We start from the raw sequence: 20,156 nt of genomic DNA, 5'->3' as shown, positions 1-20,156 counted from the left end.
TACCTACGGCGCTAACGAGGACCTTCTTGCAAAAATTTCCAAAAAGAAAAAAAATATATTGATACCGAACTTCAGATTTTGACAGTGATGTTGAAACCAACGTGCCAAAATATATGTATGGTCTGAAATTCTACAACCTGTGAGAGAAAAAGATTGATTTCATTCTAAAGTAAAACATATCGATATGGACCTTAAGATGTGGTATCCACCTTGACAAAAGTATGTATTGTGTGAAAGTCCAAAACAACAGAGAATTCATCTTCAGCCAACACTCTTTTGAAAAGCTTTGCTGCCCCGTGTGAGGATCGAACTCACGACCTTCAGATTATGAGACTGACGCGCTACCTACTGTGCCAAAATATATGTATGGTCTGAAATTCTAGAACCTGTGAGACAAAAAGATTGATTTCATTCTAAAGTAATACATATCGATATGGACCTTAAGATGTGGTATCCACCTTGACAAAAAGTATGTAATGTCTGAAAGTCCAGAATGACAGTGAATTCATTTTCACTTCATCTTCAGCCAACACTCTTTTGAAAAGCTTTGCTGCCCCGTGTGAGGATCGAACTCACGACCTTCAGATTATGAGACTGACGCGCTACCTACTGCGCTAACGAGGCCCTTCTTGCAAAAATTTCCAAAAAGAAAAAATATATATTGATACCGAACTTCAGATTTTGACAGTGATGTTGAAACCACCGTGCCAAAATATATGTATGGTCTGAAATTCTACAACCTGTGAGACAAAAAGATTGATTTCATTCTAAAGTAAAACATATCGATATGGACCTTAAGATGTGGTATCCACCTTGACAAAAGTATGTATTGTGTGAAAGTCCAGAACAACAGAGAATTCATTTTCACTTCATCTTTAGCCAACACTGTCTTTTGAAAAGCTTTGCTGCCCCATGTGAGGATCGAACTCACGAATTTCAGATTATGAGACTGACGCACTACCTACGGCGCTAACGAGGCCCTTCTTGCAAAAATTCCAAAAAGAAAAAAAATATATTGATACCGAACTTCAGATTTTGACAGTGATGTTGAAACCACCGTGCCAAAATATATGTATGGTCTGAAATTCTACGACCTGTGAGACAAAAAGATTGATTTCATTCAAAAGTAATACATATCGATATGGACCTTAAGATGTGGTATCCACCTTGACAAAAGTATGTATTGTGTGAAAGTCCAAAACGACAGTGAATTCATTTTCACTTCATCATCAGCCAACACTCTTTTGAAAAGCTTTGCTGCCGCGTGTGAGGATCGAACTCACGACCTTCAGATTATGAGACTGACGCGCTACCTACTGCGCTAACGAGGCCCTTCTTGCAAAAAGTTCCAAAAAGAAAAAAAATATATTGATACCGAACTTCAGATTTTGACAGTGATGTTGAAACCACCGTGCCAAAATATATGTATGGTCTGAAATTCTACAACCTGTGAGACAAAAAGATTGATTTCATTCTAAAGTAAAACATATCGATATGGACCTTAAGATGTGGTATCCACCTTGACAAAAGTATGTATTGTGTGAAAGTCCAAAACGACAGAGAATTCATTTTCAGCCAACACTGTCTTTTGAAAAGCATTGCTGCCCCGTGTGAAGATCGAACTCACGACCTTCAGATTATGAGACTGACGGGCTACCTACTGCGCTAACGAGGCCATTCTTGCAAAAATTTCCAAAAAGAAAAAATATATATTGATACCGAACTTCAGATTTTGACAGTGATGTTGAAACCACCGTGCCAAAATATATGTATGGTCCGAAATTCTACAACCTGTGAGACAAAAAGATTGATTTCATTCTAAAGTAATATATATATATATCTACCTTAAGATGTGGTATCCACCTTGACAAAAGTATGTATTGTGTGAAATTCCAAAACAACAGTGAATTCATTTTCACCCAACACTCTTTTGAAAAGCTTTGCTGCCCCGTGTGAGGATCGAACTCACGACCTTCAGATTATGATACTGACGCGCTACCTACTGCGCTAACGAGGCCCTTCTTGCAAAAATTTCCAAAAAGAAAAAAAATATATTGATACCGAACTTCAGATTCTGACAGTGATGTTGAAACCACCGTGCCAAAATATATGTATGGTCTGAAATTCTACAACCTGTGAGACAAAAAGATTGATTTCATTCTAAAGTAAAACATATCGATATGGACCTTAAGATGTGGTATCCACCTTGACAAAAGTATGTATTGTGTGAAAGTCCAAAACAACAGAGAATTCATTTTCACTTCATCTTCAGCCAACACTGTCTTTTGAAAAGCTTTGCTGCCCCGTGTGAAGATCGAACTCACGACCTTCAGATTATGAGACTGACGCGCTACCTACTGCGCTAACGAGGCCCTTCTTGCAAAATTTTCCAAAAAGAAAAAAATATATTGATACCGAACTTCAGATTTTGACAGTGATGTTGAAACCACCGTGCCAAAATTTATGTATGGTCCGAAATTCTACAACCTGTGAGACAAAAAGATTGATTTCATTCTAAAGTAATACATATCGATATGGACCTTAAGATGTGGTATCCACCTTGACAAAAGTATGTATTGTGTGAAAGTCCAAAACAACAGAGAATTAATTTTCACTTCATCTTCAGCCAACACTGTCTTTTGAAAAGCTTTGCTGCCCCGTGTGAGGATCGAACTCACGACCTTCAGATTATGAGACTGACGCGCTACCTAATGCGCTAACAAGGCCCTTCTTGCAAAAATTTCCAAAAAGAAAAAATATATATTGATACCGAACTTCAGATTTTGACAGTGATGTTGAAACCACCGTGCCAAAATGTATGTATGGTCCGAAATTCTACAACCTGTGAGACAAAAAGATTGATTTCATTCTAAAGTAATACATATCGATATGGACCTTAAGATGTGGTATCCACCTTGACAGAAGTATGTATTGTGTGAAAGTCCAGAACAACAGAGAATTCATTTTCACTTAATCTTCAGCCAACACTGTCTTTTGAAAAGCTTTGCTGCCCCATGTGAGGATCGAACTCACGAATATCAGATTATGAGACTGACGCACTACCTACGGCGCTAACGAGGCCCTTCTTGCAAAAATTTCCAAAAGAAAAAAAATATATTGATACCGAACTTCAGATTTTGACAGTGATGTTGAAACCACCGTGCCAAAATATATGTATGGTCTGAAATTCTACAACCTGTGAGACAAAAAGATTGATTTCATTCTAAAGTAAAACATATCGATATGGACCTTAAGATGTGGTATCCACCTTGACAAAAGTATGTATTGTGTGAAAGTCCAAAACGACAGTGAATTCATTTTCACTTCATCATCAGCCAACACTCTTTTGAAAAGCTTTGCTGCCGCGTGTGAGGATCGAACTCACGACCTTCAGATTATGAGACTGACGCGCTACCTACTGCGCTAACGAGGCCCTTCTTGCAAAAATGTCCAAACAGAAAATATATATATATTGATACCGAACTTCAGATTTTGACAGTGATGTTGAAACCACCGTGCCAAAATATATGTATGCTCTGAAATTCTACAACCCCTGAGACAAAAAGATTGATTTCATTCTAAAGTAATACATATCGATATGGACCTTAAGATGTGGTATCCACCTTGACAAAAGTATGTATTGTGTGAAAGTCCAGAACAACAGAGAATTCATTTTCACTTAATCTTCAGCCAACACTGTCTTTTGAAAAGCTTTGCTGCCCCTTGTGAGGATCGAACTCACGAATTTCAGATTATGAGACTGACGCACTACCTACGGCGCTAACGAGGACCTTCTTGCAAAAATTTCCAAAAAGAAAAAAAATATATTGATACCGAACTTCAGATTTTGACAGTGATGTTGAAACCAACGTGCCAAAATATATGTATGGTCTGAAATTCTACAACCTGTGAGAGAAAAAGATTGATTTCATTCTAAAGTAAAACATATCGATATGGACCTTAAGATGTGGTATCCACCTTGACAAAAGTATGTATTGTGTGAAAGTCCAAAACAACAGAGAATTCATCTTCAGCCAACACTCTTTTGAAAAGCTTTGCTGCCCCGTGTGAGGATCGAACTCACGACCTTCAGATTATGAGACTGACGCGCTACCTACTGTGCCAAAATATATGTATGGTCTGAAATTCTAGAACCTGTGAGACAAAAAGATTGATTTCATTCTAAAGTAATACATATCGATATGGACCTTAAGATGTGGTATCCACCTTGACAAAAGTATGTAATGTCTGAAAGTCCAGAATGACAGTGAATTCATTTTCACTTCATCTTCAGCCAACACTCTTTTGAAAAGCTTTGCTGCCCCGTGTGAGGATCGAACTCACGACCTTCAGATTATGAGACTGACGCGCTACCTACTGCGCTAACGAGGCCCTTCTTGCAAAAATTTCCAAAAAGAAAAAATATATATTGATACCGAACTTCAGATTTTGACAGTGATGTTGAAACCACCGTGCCAAAATATATGTATGGTCTGAAATTCTACAACCTGTGAGACAAAAGATTGATTTCATTCTAAAGTAAAACATATCGATATGGACCTTAAGATGTGGTATCCACCTTGACAAAAGTATGTATTGTGTGAAAGTCCAGAACAACAGAGAATTCATTTTCACTTCATCTTTAGCCAACACTGTCTTTTGAAAAGCTTTGCTGCCCCATGTGAGGATCGAACTCACGAATTTCAGATTATGAGACTGACGCACTACCTACGGCGCTAACGAGGCCCTTCTTGCAAAAATTCCAAAAAGAAAAAAAATATATTGATACCGAACTTCAGATTTTGACAGTGATGTTGAAACCACCGTGCCAAAATATATGTATGGTCTGAAATTCTACGACCTGTGAGACAAAAAGATTGATTTCATTCAAAAGTAATACATATCGATATGGACCTTAAGATGTGGTATCCACCTTGACAAAAGTATGTATTGTGTGAAAGTCCAAAACGACAGTGAATTCATTTTCACTTCATCATCAGCCAACACTCTTTTGAAAAGCTTTGCTGCCGCGTGTGAGGATCGAACTCACGACCTTCAGATTATGAGACTGACGCGCTACCTACTGCGCTAACGAGGCCCTTCTTGCAAAAAGTTCCAAAAAGAAAAAAAATATATTGATACCGAACTTCAGATTTTGACAGTGATGTTGAAACCACCGTGCCAAAATATATGTATGGTCTGAAATTCTACAACCTGTGAGACAAAAAGATTGATTTCATTCTAAAGTAAAACATATCGATATGGACCTTAAGATGTGGTATCCACCTTGACAAAAGTATGTATTGTGTGAAAGTCCAAAACGACAGAGAATTCATTTTCAGCCAACACTGTCTTTTGAAAAGCATTGCTGCCCCGTGTGAAGATCGAACTCACGACCTTCAGATTATGAGACTGACGGGCTACCTACTGCGCTAACGAGGCCATTCTTGCAAAAATTTCCAAAAAGAAAAAATATATATTGATACCGAACTTCAGATTTTGACAGTGATGTTGAAACCACCGTGCCAAAATATATGTATGGTCCGAAATTCTACAACCTGTGAGACAAAAAGATTGATTTCATTCTAAAGTAATATATATATATATCTACCTTAAGATGTGGTATCCACCTTGACAAAAGTATGTATTGTGTGAAATTCCAAAACAACAGTGAATTCATTTTCACCCAACACTCTTTTGAAAAGCTTTGCTGCCCCGTGTGAGGATCGAACTCACGACCTTCAGATTATGATACTGACGCGCTACCTACTGCGCTAACGAGGCCCTTCTTGCAAAAATTTCCAAAAAGAAAAAAAATATATTGATACCGAACTTCAGATTCTGACAGTGATGTTGAAACCACCGTGCCAAAATATATGTATGGTCTGAAATTCTACAACCTGTGAGACAAAAAGATTGATTTCATTCTAAAGTAAAACATATCGATATGGACCTTAAGATGTGGTATCCACCTTGACAAAAGTATGTATTGTGTGAAAGTCCAAAACAACAGAGAATTCATTTTCACTTCATCTTCAGCCAACACTGTCTTTTGAAAAGCTTTGCTGCCCCGTGTGAAGATCGAACTCACGACCTTCAGATTATGAGACTGACGCGCTACCTACTGCGCTAACGAGGCCCTTCTTGCAAAATTTTCCAAAAAGAAAAAAAATATATTGATACCGAACTTCAGATTTTGACAGTGATGTTGAAACCACCGTGCCAAAATTTATGTATGGTCCGAAATTCTACAACCTGTGAGACAAAAAGATTGATTTCATTCTAAAGTAATACATATCGATATGGACCTTAAGATGTGGTATCCACCTTGACAAAAGTATGTATTGTGTGAAAGTCCAAAACAACAGAGAATTAATTTTCACTTCATCTTCAGCCAACACTGTCTTTTGAAAAGCTTTGCTGCCCCGTGTGAGGATCGAACTCACGACCTTCAGATTATGAGACTGACGCGCTACCTAATGCGCTAACAAGGCCCTTCTTGCAAAAATTTCCAAAAAGAAAAAATATATATTGATACCGAACTTCAGATTTTGACAGTGATGTTGAAACCACCGTGCCAAAATGTATGTATGGTCCGAAATTCTACAACCTGTGAGACAAAAAGATTGATTTCATTCTAAAGTAATACATATCGATATGGACCTTAAGATGTGGTATCCACCTTGACAGAAGTATGTATTGTGTGAAAGTCCAGAACAACAGAGAATTCATTTTCACTTAATCTTCAGCCAACACTGTCTTTTGAAAAGCTTTGCTGCCCCATGTGAGGATCGAACTCACGAATATCAGATTATGAGACTGACGCACTACCTACGGCGCTAACGAGGCCCTTCTTGCAAAAATTTCCAAAAAGAAAAAAAATATATTGATACCGAACTTCAGATTTTGACAGTGATGTTGAAACCACCGTGCCAAAATATATGTATGGTCTGAAATTCTACAACCTGTGAGAGAAAAAGATTGATTTCATTCTAAAGTAAAACATATCGATATGGACCTTAAGATGTGGTATCCACCTTGACAAAAGTATGTATTGTGTGAAAGTCCAAAACAACAGAGAATTCATTTTCACCCAACACTCTTTTGAAAAGCTTTGCTGCCCCGTGTGAGGATCGAACTCACGACCTTCAGATTATGAGACTGACGCGCTACCTACTGTGCCAAAATATATGTATGGTCTGAAATTCTAGAACCTGTGAGACAAAAAGATTGATTTCATTCTAAAGTAATACATATCGATATGGACCTTAAGATGTGGTATCCACCTTGACAAAAGTATGTAATGTCTGAAAGTCCAGAATGACAGTGAATTCATTTTCACTTCATCTTCAGCCAACACTCTTTTGAAAAGCTTTGCTGCCCCGTGTGAGGATCGAACTCACGACCTTCAGATTATGAGACTGACGCGCTACCTACTGCGCTAACGAGGCCCTTCTTGCAAAAATTTCCAAAAGAAAAAATATATATTGATACCGAACTTCAGATTTTGACAGTGATGTTGAAACCACCGTGCCAAAATATATGTATGGTCTGAAATTCTACAACCTGTGAGACAAAAAGATTGATTTCATTCTAAAGTAAAACATATCGATATGGACCTTAAGATGTGGTATCCACCTTGACAAAAGTATGTATTGTGTGAAAGTCCAGAACAACAGAGAATTCATTTTCACTTCATCTTTAGCCAACACTGTCTTTTGAAAAAGCTTTGCTGACCCATGTGAGGATCGAACTCACGAATTTCAGATTATGAGACTGACGCACTACCTACGGCGCTAACGAGGCCCTTCTTGCAAAAATTCCAAAAAGAAAAAAAATATATTGATACCGAACTTCAGATTTTGACAGTGATGTTGAAACCACCGTGCCAAAATATATGTATGGTCTGAAATTCTACGACCTGTGAGACAAAAAGATTGATTTCATTCAAAAGTAATACATATCGATATGGACCTTAAGATGTGGTATCCACCTTGACAAAAGTATGTATTGTGTGAAAGTCCAAAACGACAGTGAATTCATTTTCACTTCATCATCAGCCAACACTCTTTTGAAAAGCTTTGCTGCCGCGTGTGAGGATCGAACTCACGAATATCAGATTATGAGACTGACGCACTACCTACGGCGCTAACGAGGCCCTTCTTGCAAAAATGTCCAAACAGAAAATATATATATATTGATACCGAACTTCAGATTTTGACAGTGATGTTGAAACCACCGTGCCAAAATATATGTATGGTCTGAAATTCTACAACCTGTGAGACAAAAAGATTGATTTCATTCTAAAGTAATACATAACGATATGGACCTTAAGATGTGGTATCCACCTTGACAAAAGTATGTATTGTGTGAAAGTCCAAAATAACAGTGAATTCATTTTCACTTCATCTTCAGCCAACACTCTTTTGAAAAGCTTTGCTGCCCCGTGTGAGGATCAAAATCACAACCTTCAGATTATGAGACTGACGCGCTACCTACTGCGCTAACGAGGCCCTTCTTGCAAAAAGTTCCAAAAAGAAAAAAAATATATTGATACCGAACTTCAGATTTTGACAGTGATGTTGAAACCACCGTGCCAAAATATATGTATGGTCTGAAATTCTACAACCTGTGAGACAAAAAGATTGATTTCATTCTAAAGTAATACATAACGATATGGACCTTAAGATGTGGTATCCACCTTGACAAAAGTATGTATTGTGTGAAAGTCCAAAATAACAGTGAATTCATTTTCACCCAACACTCTTTTGAAAAGCTTTGCTACCCCGTGTGAGGATCGAACTCAAGACCTTCAGATTATGAGACTGACGCGCTACCTACTGCGCTAACAGGCCCTTCTTGCAAAAATTTCCAAAAAGAAAAAAAATATATTGATACCGAACTTCAGATTTTGACAGTGATGTTGAAACCACCGTGCCAAAATATATGTATGGTCTGAAATTCTACAACCTGTGAGAGAAAAAGATTGATTTCATTCTAAAGTAAAACATATCGATATGGACCTTAAGATGTGGTATCCACCTTGACAAAAGTATGTATTGTGTGAAAGTCCAAAACAACAGAGAATTCATTTTCACCCAACACTCTTTTGAAAAGCTTTGCTGCCCCGTGTGAGGATCGAACTCACGACCTTCAGATTATGAGACTGACGCGCTACCTACTGTGCCAAAATATATGTATGGTCTGAAATTCTAGAACAGAACCTGTGAGACAAAAAGATTGATTTCATTCTAAAGTAATACATATCGATATGGACCTTAAGATGTGGTATCCACCTTGACAAAAGTATGTAATGTCTGAAAGTCCAGAATGACAGTGAATTCATTTTCACTTCATCTTCAGCCAACACTCTTTTGAAAAGCTTTGCTGCCCCGTGTGAGGATCGAACTCACGACCTTCAGATTATGAGACTGACGCGCTACCTACTGCGCTAACGAGGCCCTTCTTGCTAAAATTTCCAAAAAGAAAAAATATATATTGATACCGAACTTCAGATTTTGACAGTGATGTTGAAACCACCGTGCCAAAATATATGTATGGTCTGAAATTCTACAACCTGTGAGACAAAAAGATTGATTTCATTCTAAAGTAAAACATATCGATATGGACCTTAAGATGTGGTATCCACCTTGACAAAAGTATGTATTGTGTGAAAGTCCAGAACAACAGAGAATTCATTTTCACTTCATCTTTAGCAAACACTGTCTTTTGAAAAGCTTTGCTGCCCCATGTGAGGATCGAACTCACGAATTTCAGATTATGAGACTGACGCACTACCTACGGCGCTAACGAGGCCCTTCTTGCAAAAATTCCAAAAAGAAAAAAAATATATTGATACCGAACTTCAGATTTTGACAGTGATGTTGAAACCACCGTGCCAAAATATATGTATGGTCTGAAATTCTACGACCTGTGAGACAAAAAGATTGATTTCATTCTAAAGTAATACATATCGATATGGACCTTAAGATGTGGTATCCACCTTGACAGAAGTATGTATTGTGTGAAAGTCCAGAACAACAGAGAATTCATTTTCACTTAATCTTCAGCCAACACTGTCTTTTGAAAAGCTTTGCTGCCCCATGTGAGGATCGAACTCACGAATATCAGATTATGAGACTGACGCACTACCTACGGCGCTAACGAGGCCCTTCTTGCAAAAATGTCCAAACAGAAAATATATATATATTGATACCGAACTTCAGATTTTGACAGTGATGTTGAAACCACCGTGCCAAAATATATGTATGGTCTGAAATTCTACAACCTGTGAGACAAAAAGATTGATTTCATTCTAAAGTAATACATAACGATATGGACCTTAAGATGTGGTATCCACCTTGACAAAAGTATGTATTGTGTGAAAGTCCAAAATAACAGTGAATTCATTTTCACTTCATCTTCAGCCAACACTCTTTTGAAAAGCTTTGCTGCCCCGTGTGAGGATCAAAATCACAACCTTCAGATTATGAGACTGACGCGCTACCTACTGCGCTAACGAGGCCCTTCTTGCAAAAAGTTCCAAAAAGAAAAAAAATATATTGATACCGAACTTCAGATTTTGACAGTGATGTTGAAACCACCGTGCCAAAATATATGTATGGTCTGAAATTCTACAACCTGTGAGACAAAAAGATTGATTTCATTCTAAAGTAATACATAACGATATGGACCTTAAGATGTGGTATCCACCTTGACAAAAGTATGTATTGTGTGAAAGTCCAAAATAACAGTGAATTCATTTTCACCCAACACTCTTTTGAAAAGCTTTGCTACCCCGTGTGAGGATCGAACTCACGACCTTCAGATTATGAGACTGACGCGCTACCTACTGCGCTAACAGGCCCTTCTTGCAAAAATTTCCAAAAAGAAAAAATATATATTGATACCGAACTTCAGATTTTGACAGTGATGTTGAAACCACCGTGCCAAAATATATGTATGGTCTGAAATTCTACAACCTGTGAGAGAAAAAGATTGATTTCATTCTAAAGTAAAACATATCGATATGGACCTTAAGATGTGGTATCCACCTTGACAAAAGTATGTATTGTGTGAAAGTCCAAAACAACAGAGAATTCATTTTCACCCAACACTCTTTTGAAAAGCTTTGCTGCCCCGTGTGAGGATCGAACTCACGACCTTCAGATTATGAGACTGACGCGCTACCTACTGTGCCAAAATATATGTATGGTCTGAAATTCTAGAACCTGTGAGACAAAAAGATTGATTTCATTCTAAAGTAATACATATCGATATGGACCTTAAGATGTGGTATCCACCTTGACAAAAGTATGTAATGTCTGAAAGTCCAGAATGACAGTGAATTCATTTTCACTTCATCTTCAGCCAACACTCTTTTGAAAAGCTTTGCTGCCCCGTGTGAGGATCGAACTCACGACCTTCAGATTATGAGACTGACGCGCTACCTACTGCGCTAACGAGGCCCTTCTTGCAAAAATTTCCAAAAAGAAAATATATATATTGATACCGAACTTCAGATTTTGACAGTGATGTTGAAACCACCGTGCCAAAATATATGTATGGTCTGAAATTCTACAACCTGTGAGACAAAAAGATTGATTTCATTCTAAAGTAAAACATATCGATATGGACCTTAAGATGTGGTATCCACCTTGACAAAAGTATGTATTGTGTGAAAGTCCAGAACAACAGAGAATTCATTTTCACTTCATCTTTAGCCAACACTGTCTTTTGAAAAGCTTTGCTGCCCCATGTGAGGATCGAACTCACGAATTTCAGATTATGAGACTGACGCACTACCTACGGCGCTAACGAGGCCCTTCTTGCAAAAATTCCAAAAAGAAAAAAAATATATTGAATCCGAACTTCAGATTTTGACAGTGATGTTGAAACCACCGTGCCAAAATATATGTATGGTCTGAAATTCTACGACCTGTGAGACAAAAAGATTGATTTCATTCAAAAGTAATACATATCGATATGGACCTTAAGATGTGGTATCCACCTTGACAAAAGTATGTATTGTGTGAAAGTCCAAAACAACAGTGATTTCATTTTCACTTCATCATCAGCCAACACTCTTTTGAAAAGCTTTGCTGCCGCGTGTGAGAATCGAACTCACGACCTTCAGATTATGAGACTGACGCGCTACCTACTGCGCTAACGAGGCCCTTCTTGCAAAAATGTCCAAACAGAAAATATATATATATTGATACCGAACTTCAGATTTTGACAGTGATGTTGAAACCACCGTGCCAAAATATATGTATGGTCTGAAATTCTACAACCTGTGAGACAAAAAGATTGATTTCATTCTAAAGTAATACATAACGATATGGACCTTAAGATGTGGTATCCACCTTGACAAAAGTATGTATTGTGTGAAAGTCCAAAATAACAGTGAATTCATTTTCACTTCATCTTCAGCCAACACTCTTTTGAAAAGCTTTGCTGCCCCGTGTGAGGATCAAAATCACAACCTTCAGATTATGAGACTGACGCGCTACCTACTGCGCTAACGAGGCCCTTCTTGCAAAAAGTTCCAAAAAGAAAAAAAATATATTGATACCGAACTTCAGATTTTGACAGTGATGTTGAAACCACCGTGCCAAAATATATGTATGGTCTGAAATTCTACAACCTGTGAGAGAAAAAGATTGATTTCATTCTAAAGTAAAACATATCGATATGGACCTTAAGATGTGGTATCCACCTTGACAAAAGTATGTATTGTGTGAAAGTCCAAAACAACAGAGAATTCATTTTCACCCAACACTCTTTTGAAAAGCTTTGCTGCCCCGTGTGAGGATCGAACTCACGACCTTCAGATTATGAGACTGACGCGCTACCTACTGTGCCAAAATATATGTATGGTCTGAAATTCTAGAACCTGTGAGACAAAAAGATTGATTTCATTCTAAAGTAATACATATCGATATGGACCTTAAGATGTGGTATCCACCTTGACAAAAGTATGTAATGTCTGAAAGTCCAGAATGACAGTGAATTCATTTTCACTTCATCTTCAGCCAACACTCTTTTGAAAAGCTTTGCTGCCCCGTGTGAGGATCGAACTCACGACCTTCAGATTATGAGACTGACGCGCTACCTACTGCGCTAACGAGGCCCTTCTTGCAAAAATTTCCAAAAAGAAAATATATATATTGATACCGAACTTCAGATTTTGACAGTGATGTTGAAACCACCGTGCCAAAATATATGTATGGTCTGAAATTCTACAACCTGTGAGACAAAAAGATTGATTTCATTCTAAAGTAAAACATATCGATATGGACCTTAAGATGTGGTATCCACCTTGACAAAAGTATGTATTGTGTGAAAGTCCAGAACAACAGAGAATTCATTTTCACTTCATCTTTAGCCAACACTGTCTTTTGAAAAGCTTTGCTGCCCCATGTGAGGATCGAACTCACGAATTTCAGATTATGAGACTGACGCACTACCTACGGCGCTAACGAGGCCCTTCTTGCAAAAATTCCAAAAAGAAAAAAAATATATTGAATCCGAACTTCAGATTTTGACAGTGATGTTGAAACCACCGTGCCAAAATATATGTATGGTCTGAAATTCTACGACCTGTGAGACAAAAAGATTGATTTCATTCAAAAGTAATACATATCGATATGGACCTTAAGATGTGGTATCCACCTTGACAAAAGTATGTATTGTGTGAAAGTCCAAAACAACAGTGATTTCATTTTCACTTCATCATCAGCCAACACTCTTTTGAAAAGCTTGCTGCCGCGTGTGAGAATCGAACTCACGACCTTCAGATTATGAGACTGACGCGCTACCTACTGCGCTAACGAGGCCCTTCTTGCAAAAATGTCCAAACAGAAAATATATATATATTGATACCGAACTTCAGATTTTGACAGTGATGTTGAAACCACCGTGCCAAAATATATGTATGGTCTGAAATTCTACAACCTGTGAGACAAAAAGATTGATTTCATTCTAAAGTAATACATAACGATATGGACCTTAAGATGTGGTATCCACCTTGACAAAAGTATGTATTGTGTGAAAGTCCAAAATAACAGTGAATTCATTTTCACTTCATCTTCAGCCAACACTCTTTTGAAAAGCTTTGCTGCCCCGTGTGAGGATCAAAATCACAACCTTCAGATTATGAGACTGACGCGCTACCTACTGCGCTAACGAGGCCCTTCTTGCAAAAAGTTCCAAAAAGAAAAAAAATATATTGATACCGAACTTCAGATTTTGACAGTGATGTTGAAACCACCGTGCCAAAATATATGTATGGTCTGAAATTCTACAACCTGTGAGAGAAAAAGATTGATTTCATTCTAAAGTAAAACATATCGATATGGACCTTAAGATGTGGTATCCACCTTGACAAAAGTATGTATTGTGTGAAAGTCCAAAACAACAGAGAATTCATTTTCACCCAACACTCTTTTGAAAAGCTTTGCTGCCCCGTGTGAGGATCGAACTCACGACCTTCAGATTATGAGACTGACGCGCTACCTACTGTGCCAAAATATATGTATGGTCTGAAATTCTAGAACCTGTGAGACAAAAAGATTGATTTCATTCTAAAGTAATACATATCGATATGGACCTTAAGATGTGGTATCCACCTTGACAAAAGTATGTAATGTCTGAAAGTCCAGAATGACAGTGAATTCATTTGCACTTCATCTTCAGCCAACACTCTTTTGAAAAGCTTTGCTGCCCAGTGTGAGGATCGAACTCACGACCTTCAGATTATGAGACTGACGCGCTACCTACTTGCGCTAACGAGGCCCTTCTTGCAAAAATTTCCAAAAGAAAAAATATATATTGATACCGAACTTCAGATTTTGACAGTGATGTTGAAACCACCGTGCCAAAATATATGTATGGTCTGAAATTCTACAACCTGTGAGACAAAAAGATTGATTTCATTCTAAAGTAAAACATATCGATATGGACCTTAAGATGTGGTATCCACCTTGACAAAAGTATGTATTGTGTGAAAGTCCAGAACAACAGAGAATTCATTTTCACTTCATCTTTAGCCAACACTGTCTTTTGAAAAGCTTTGCTGCCCCATGTGAGGATCGAACTCACGAATTTCAGATTATGAGACTGACGCACTACCTACGGCGCTAACGAGGCCCTTCTTGCAAAAATTCCAAAAAGAAAAAAAATATATTGAATCCGAACTTCAGATTTTGACAGTGATGTTGAAACCACCGTGCCAAAATATATGTATGGTCTGAAATTCTACGACCTGTGAGACAAAAAGATTGATTTCATTCAAAGTAATACATATCGATATGGACCTTAAGATGTGGTATCCACCTTGACAAAAGTATGTATTGTGTGAAAGTCCAAAACGACAGTGAATTCATTTTCACTTCATCATCAGCCAACACTCTTTTGAAAAGCTTTGCTGCCGCGTGTGAGGATCGAACTCACGACCTTCAGATTATGAGACTGACGCACTACCTACTGCGCTAACGAGGCCCTTCTTGCAAAAATGTCCAAACAGAAAATATATATATATTGATACCGAACTTCAGATTTTGACAGTGATGTTGAAACCACCGTGCCAAAATATATGTATGGTCTGAAATTCTACAACCTGTGAGACAAAAAGATTGATTTCATTCTAAAGTAATACATAACGATATGGACCTTAAGATGTGGTATCCACCTTGACAAAAGTATGTATTGTGTGAAAGTCCAAAATAACAGTGAATTCATTTTCACTTCATCTTCAGCCAACACTCTTTTGAAAAGCTTTGCTGCCCCGTGTGAGGATCAAAATCACAACCTTCAGATTATGAGACTGACGCGCTACCTACTGCGCTAACGAGGCCCTTCTTGCAAAAAGTTCCAAAAAGAAAAAAATATATTGATACCGAACTTCAGATTTTGACAGTGATGTTGAAACCACCGTGCCAAAATATATGTATGGTCTGAAATTCTACAACCTGTGAGACAAAAAGATTGATTTCATTCTAAAGTAAAACATATCGATATGGACCTTAAGATGTGGTATCCACCTTGACAAAAGTATGTATTGTGTGAAAGTCCAAAACGACAGAGAATTCATTTTCAGCCAACACTGTCTTTTGAAAAGCATTGCTGCCCCGTGTGAAGATCGAACTCACGACCTTCAGATTATGAGACTGACGGGCTACCTACTGCGCTAACGAGGCCATTCTTGCAAAAATTTCCTAAAAGAAAAAATATATATTGATACCGAACTTCAGATTTTGACAGTGATGTTGAAACCACCGTGCCAAAATATATGTATGGTCCGAAATTCTACAACCTGTGAGACAAAAAGATTGATTTCATTCTAAAGTAATATATATAGATATCTACCTTAAGATGTGGTATCCACCTTGACAAAAGTATGTATTGTGTGAAATTCCAAAACAACAGTGAATTCATTTTCACCCAACACTCTTTTGAAAAGCTTTGCTGCCCCGTGTGAGGATCGAACTCACGACCTTCAGATTATGAGACTGACGCGCTACCTACTGCGCTAACGAGGCCCTTCTTGCAAAAATTTCCAAAAAGATAAAAAATATATTGATACCGAACTTCAGATTCTGACAGTGATGTTGAAACCACCGTGCCAAAATATATGTATGGTCTGAAATTCTACAACCTGTGAGACAAAAAGATTGATTTCATTCTAAAGTAAAACATATCGATATGGACCTTAAGATGTGGTATCCACCTTGACAAAAGTATGTATTGTGTGAAAGTCCAAAACAACAGAGAATTCATTTTCACTTCATCTTCAGCCAACACTGTCTTTTGAAAAGCTTTGCTGCCCCGTGTGAGGATCGAACTCACGACCTTCAGATTATGAGACTGACGCGCTACCTACTGCGCTAACGAGGCCCTTCTTGCAAAAATTTCCAAAAAGAAAAAAAATATATTGATACCGAACTTCAGATTTTGACAGTGATGTTGAAACCACCGTGCCAAAATATATGTATGGTCCGAAATTCTACAACCTGTGAGACAAAAAGATTGATTTCATTCTAAAGTAATACATATCGATATGGACCTTAAGATGTGGTATCCACCTTGACAAAAGTATGTATTGTGTGAAAGTCCAAAACAACAGAGAATTCATTTTCACTTCATCATCAGCCAACACTCTTTTGAAAAGCTTTGCTGCCGCGTGTGAGGATCAAACTCACGACCTTCAGATTATGAGACTGACGCGCTACCTACTGCGCTAACGAGGCCCTTCTTGCAAAAATGTCCAAACAGAAAATATAATATATTGATACCGAACTTCAGATTTTGACAGTGATGTTGAAACCACCGTGCCAAAATATATGTATGGTCTGAAATTCTACAACCTGTGAGACAAAAAGATTGATTTCATTCTAAGTAATACATAACGATATGGACCTTAAGATGTGGTATCCACCTTGACAAAAGTATGTATTGTGTGAAAGTCCAAAATAACAGTGAATTCATTTTCACTTCATCTTCAGCCAACACTCTTTTGAAAAGCTTTGCTGCCCCGTGTGAGGATCAAAATCACAACCTTCAGATTATGAGACTGACGCGCTACCTACTGCGCTAACGAGGCCCTTCTTGCAAAAAGTTCCAAAAAGAAAAAAAATATATTGATACCGAACTTCAGATTTTGACAGTGATGTTGAAACCACCGTGCCAAAATATATGTATGGTCTGAAATTCTACAACCCTGTGAGACAAAAAGATTGATTTCATTCTAAAGTAAAACATATCGATATGGACCTTAAGATGTGGTATCCACCTTGACAAAAGTATGTATTGTGTGAAAGTCCAAAACGACAGAGAATTCATTTTCAGCCAACACTGTCTTTTGAAAAGCATTGCTGCCCCGTGTGAAGATCGAACTCACGACCTTCAGATTATGAGACTGACGGGCTACCTACTGCGCTAACGAGGCCATTCTTGCAAAAATTTCCAAAAAGAAAAAATATATATTGATACCGAACTTCAGATTTTGACAGTGATGTTGAAAACCACCGTGCCAAAATATATGTATGGTCCGAAATTCTACAACCTGTGAGACAAAAAGATTGATTTCATTCTAAAGTAATATATATAGATATCTACCTTAAGATGTGGTATCCACCTTGACAAAAGTATGTATTGTGTGAAATTCCAAAACAACAGTGAATTCATTTTCACCCAACACTCTTTTGAAAAGGTTTGCTGACCGTGTGAGGATCGAACTCACGACTTCAGATTATGAGACTGACGCGCTACCTACTGCGCTAACGAGGCCCTTCTTGCAAAAATTTCCAAAAAGAAAATAAATATATTGATACCGAACTTCAGATTTTGACAGTGATGTTGAAACCACCGTGCCAAAATTATGTATGGTCCGAAATTCTACAACCTGTGAGACAAAAAGAGTGATTTCATTCTAAAGTAATACATATCGATATGGACCTTAAGATGTGGTATCCACCTTGACAAAAGTATGTATTGTGTGAAAGTCCAAAACACAGAGAATTCATTTTCACTTCATCTTCAGCCACACTGTCTTTGAAAAGCTTTGCTGCCCCGTGTGAGGATCGAACTCACGACCTTCAGATTATGAGACTGACGCGCTACCTACTGCGCTAATGAGGCCCTTCTTGCAAAAAATTTCCAAAAAGAAAAAATATATATTGATACCGAACTTCAGATTTGACAGTGATGTTGAACCACCGTGCCAAAATTATGTATGTCCGAATTCTACAACCTGTGAGACAAAAGATTGATTTCATTCTAAAGTAATACATATGATCGATGGACCTTAAGATGTGGTATCCACCTTGACAGAAGTATGTATTGTGTGAAAGTCCAGAACAACAGAGAATTCATTTTCACTTAATCTTCAGCCAACACGTCTTTGAAAGCTTTGCTTGCCCCATGTGAGGATCGAACTCACGAATTTCAGATTATGAGACTGACGCACTACCTACGGCGCTAACGAGGCCCTTCTTTGCAAAAAATTTCCAAAAAGAAAAAAAATATATTGATAACCGAACTTCAGATTTTGACAGTGATGTTGAAAACCACCATGCCAAAATGTATGTATGGTCCGAAATTCTACAAGCCTGTGAGACAAAAAGATTGATTTCATTCTAAAGTAATACATATCGATATGGACCTTAAGATGTGGTATCCACCTTGACAAAAGTATGTAATGTCTGAAAGTCCAGAAGAAGTGAATTCATCTTCACTTCATCTTCAGCCAACACTCTTTTGAAAAGCTTTGCTGCCCCCGTGTGAGGATCAGAACTCACGACCTTCAGATTATGAGACTGACGCGCTACCTACTGCGCTAACAGGCCCTTCTTGCAAAATTTCCAAAAAGAAAAAAAATATATTGATACCGAACTTCAGATTTTGACAGTGATGTTGAAACCACCGTGCCAAAATATATGTATGCTCTGAAATTCTACAACCCTGAGACAAAAAGATTGATTTCATTCTAAAGTAATACATATCGATATGGACCTTAAGATGTGGTATCCACCTTGACAAAAGTATGTATTGTGTGAAAGTCCAGAACAACAGAGAATTCATTTTCACTTCATCTTCAGCCACACTGTGTCTTTTGAAAAGCTTTGCTGCCCCGTGTGAAGATCGAACTCACGACCTTCAGATTATGAGACTGACGGGCTAACCTAGTGCGCTAACTAGGCCATTCTTTGCAAAAATTTCCAAAAAGAAAAAATATATATTGATACCGAACTTCAGATTTGACAGTGAGTTGAAACCACCCGTGCCAAAATATATGTATGGTCCGAAATTCTACAACCTGTGAGACAAAAAGATTGATTTCATTCTAAAGTAATATATATAGATATCTACCTTAAGATGTGGTATCCACCTTGACAAAAGTATGTATTGTGTGAAATTCCAAAAACAAACAGTGAATTCATTTCATCAGCCCAAACTCTTTTGAAAAAGCTTTGCTGCCCCGTGTGAGGATCAGACTCACGACCTTCAGATTATGAGACTGACGCTCTACCTACTGCGCTAACGAGGCCCTTCTTGAAAAAATTTCCAAAAAGAAAAAAAAATATATTGATACCGAACTTCAGATTTTGACAGTGATGTTGAAACCACCGTGCCAAAATATATGTATGGTCTGAATT

The 20,156-nt window shown here is 37.8% G+C and overlaps 8 non-coding genes across 8 annotated transcripts; all 8 read right to left on the bottom strand.

Moving 5' to 3' along the window:
- Positions 1 to 551: 551 nt before the first annotated feature.
- Positions 552 to 624, bottom strand: trnam-cau (transfer RNA methionine (anticodon CAU)). The gene has a single exon. It is a non-coding gene; the product is annotated as a tRNA-Met (tRNA).
- Positions 625 to 4,319: 3,695 nt separating this feature from the next.
- trnam-cau (transfer RNA methionine (anticodon CAU)) lies at positions 4,320 to 4,392 on the bottom strand. Its single transcript has one exon. It is a non-coding gene; the product is annotated as a tRNA-Met (tRNA).
- A 2,986-nt stretch (positions 4,393 to 7,378) lies between these two features.
- Positions 7,379 to 7,451, bottom strand: trnam-cau (transfer RNA methionine (anticodon CAU)). The gene has a single exon. It is a non-coding gene; the product is annotated as a tRNA-Met (tRNA).
- A 1,937-nt stretch (positions 7,452 to 9,388) lies between these two features.
- trnam-cau (transfer RNA methionine (anticodon CAU)) lies at positions 9,389 to 9,461 on the bottom strand. The gene has a single exon. It is a non-coding gene; the product is annotated as a tRNA-Met (tRNA).
- A 1,934-nt stretch (positions 9,462 to 11,395) lies between these two features.
- On the bottom strand, positions 11,396 to 11,468 carry trnam-cau (transfer RNA methionine (anticodon CAU)). The gene has a single exon. It is a non-coding gene; the product is annotated as a tRNA-Met (tRNA).
- A 1,591-nt stretch (positions 11,469 to 13,059) lies between these two features.
- On the bottom strand, positions 13,060 to 13,132 carry trnam-cau (transfer RNA methionine (anticodon CAU)). Its single transcript has one exon. It is a non-coding gene; the product is annotated as a tRNA-Met (tRNA).
- Positions 13,133 to 16,468: 3,336 nt separating this feature from the next.
- trnam-cau (transfer RNA methionine (anticodon CAU)) lies at positions 16,469 to 16,541 on the bottom strand. The gene has a single exon. It is a non-coding gene; the product is annotated as a tRNA-Met (tRNA).
- Positions 16,542 to 16,823: 282 nt separating this feature from the next.
- On the bottom strand, positions 16,824 to 16,896 carry trnam-cau (transfer RNA methionine (anticodon CAU)). Its single transcript has one exon. It is a non-coding gene; the product is annotated as a tRNA-Met (tRNA).
- Positions 16,897 to 20,156: the final 3,260 nt, after the last annotated feature.

The sequence above is a fragment of the Oncorhynchus kisutch genome, unplaced genomic scaffold (assembly GCF_002021735.2).
Source record: "Oncorhynchus kisutch isolate 150728-3 unplaced genomic scaffold, Okis_V2 scaffold1122, whole genome shotgun sequence".
Lineage (NCBI taxonomy): Eukaryota > Metazoa > Chordata > Actinopteri > Salmoniformes > Salmonidae > Oncorhynchus > Oncorhynchus kisutch.
Note: the sequence above shows the minus strand (reverse complement) of the source record. Positions and strands in the feature narration are given on the sequence as shown.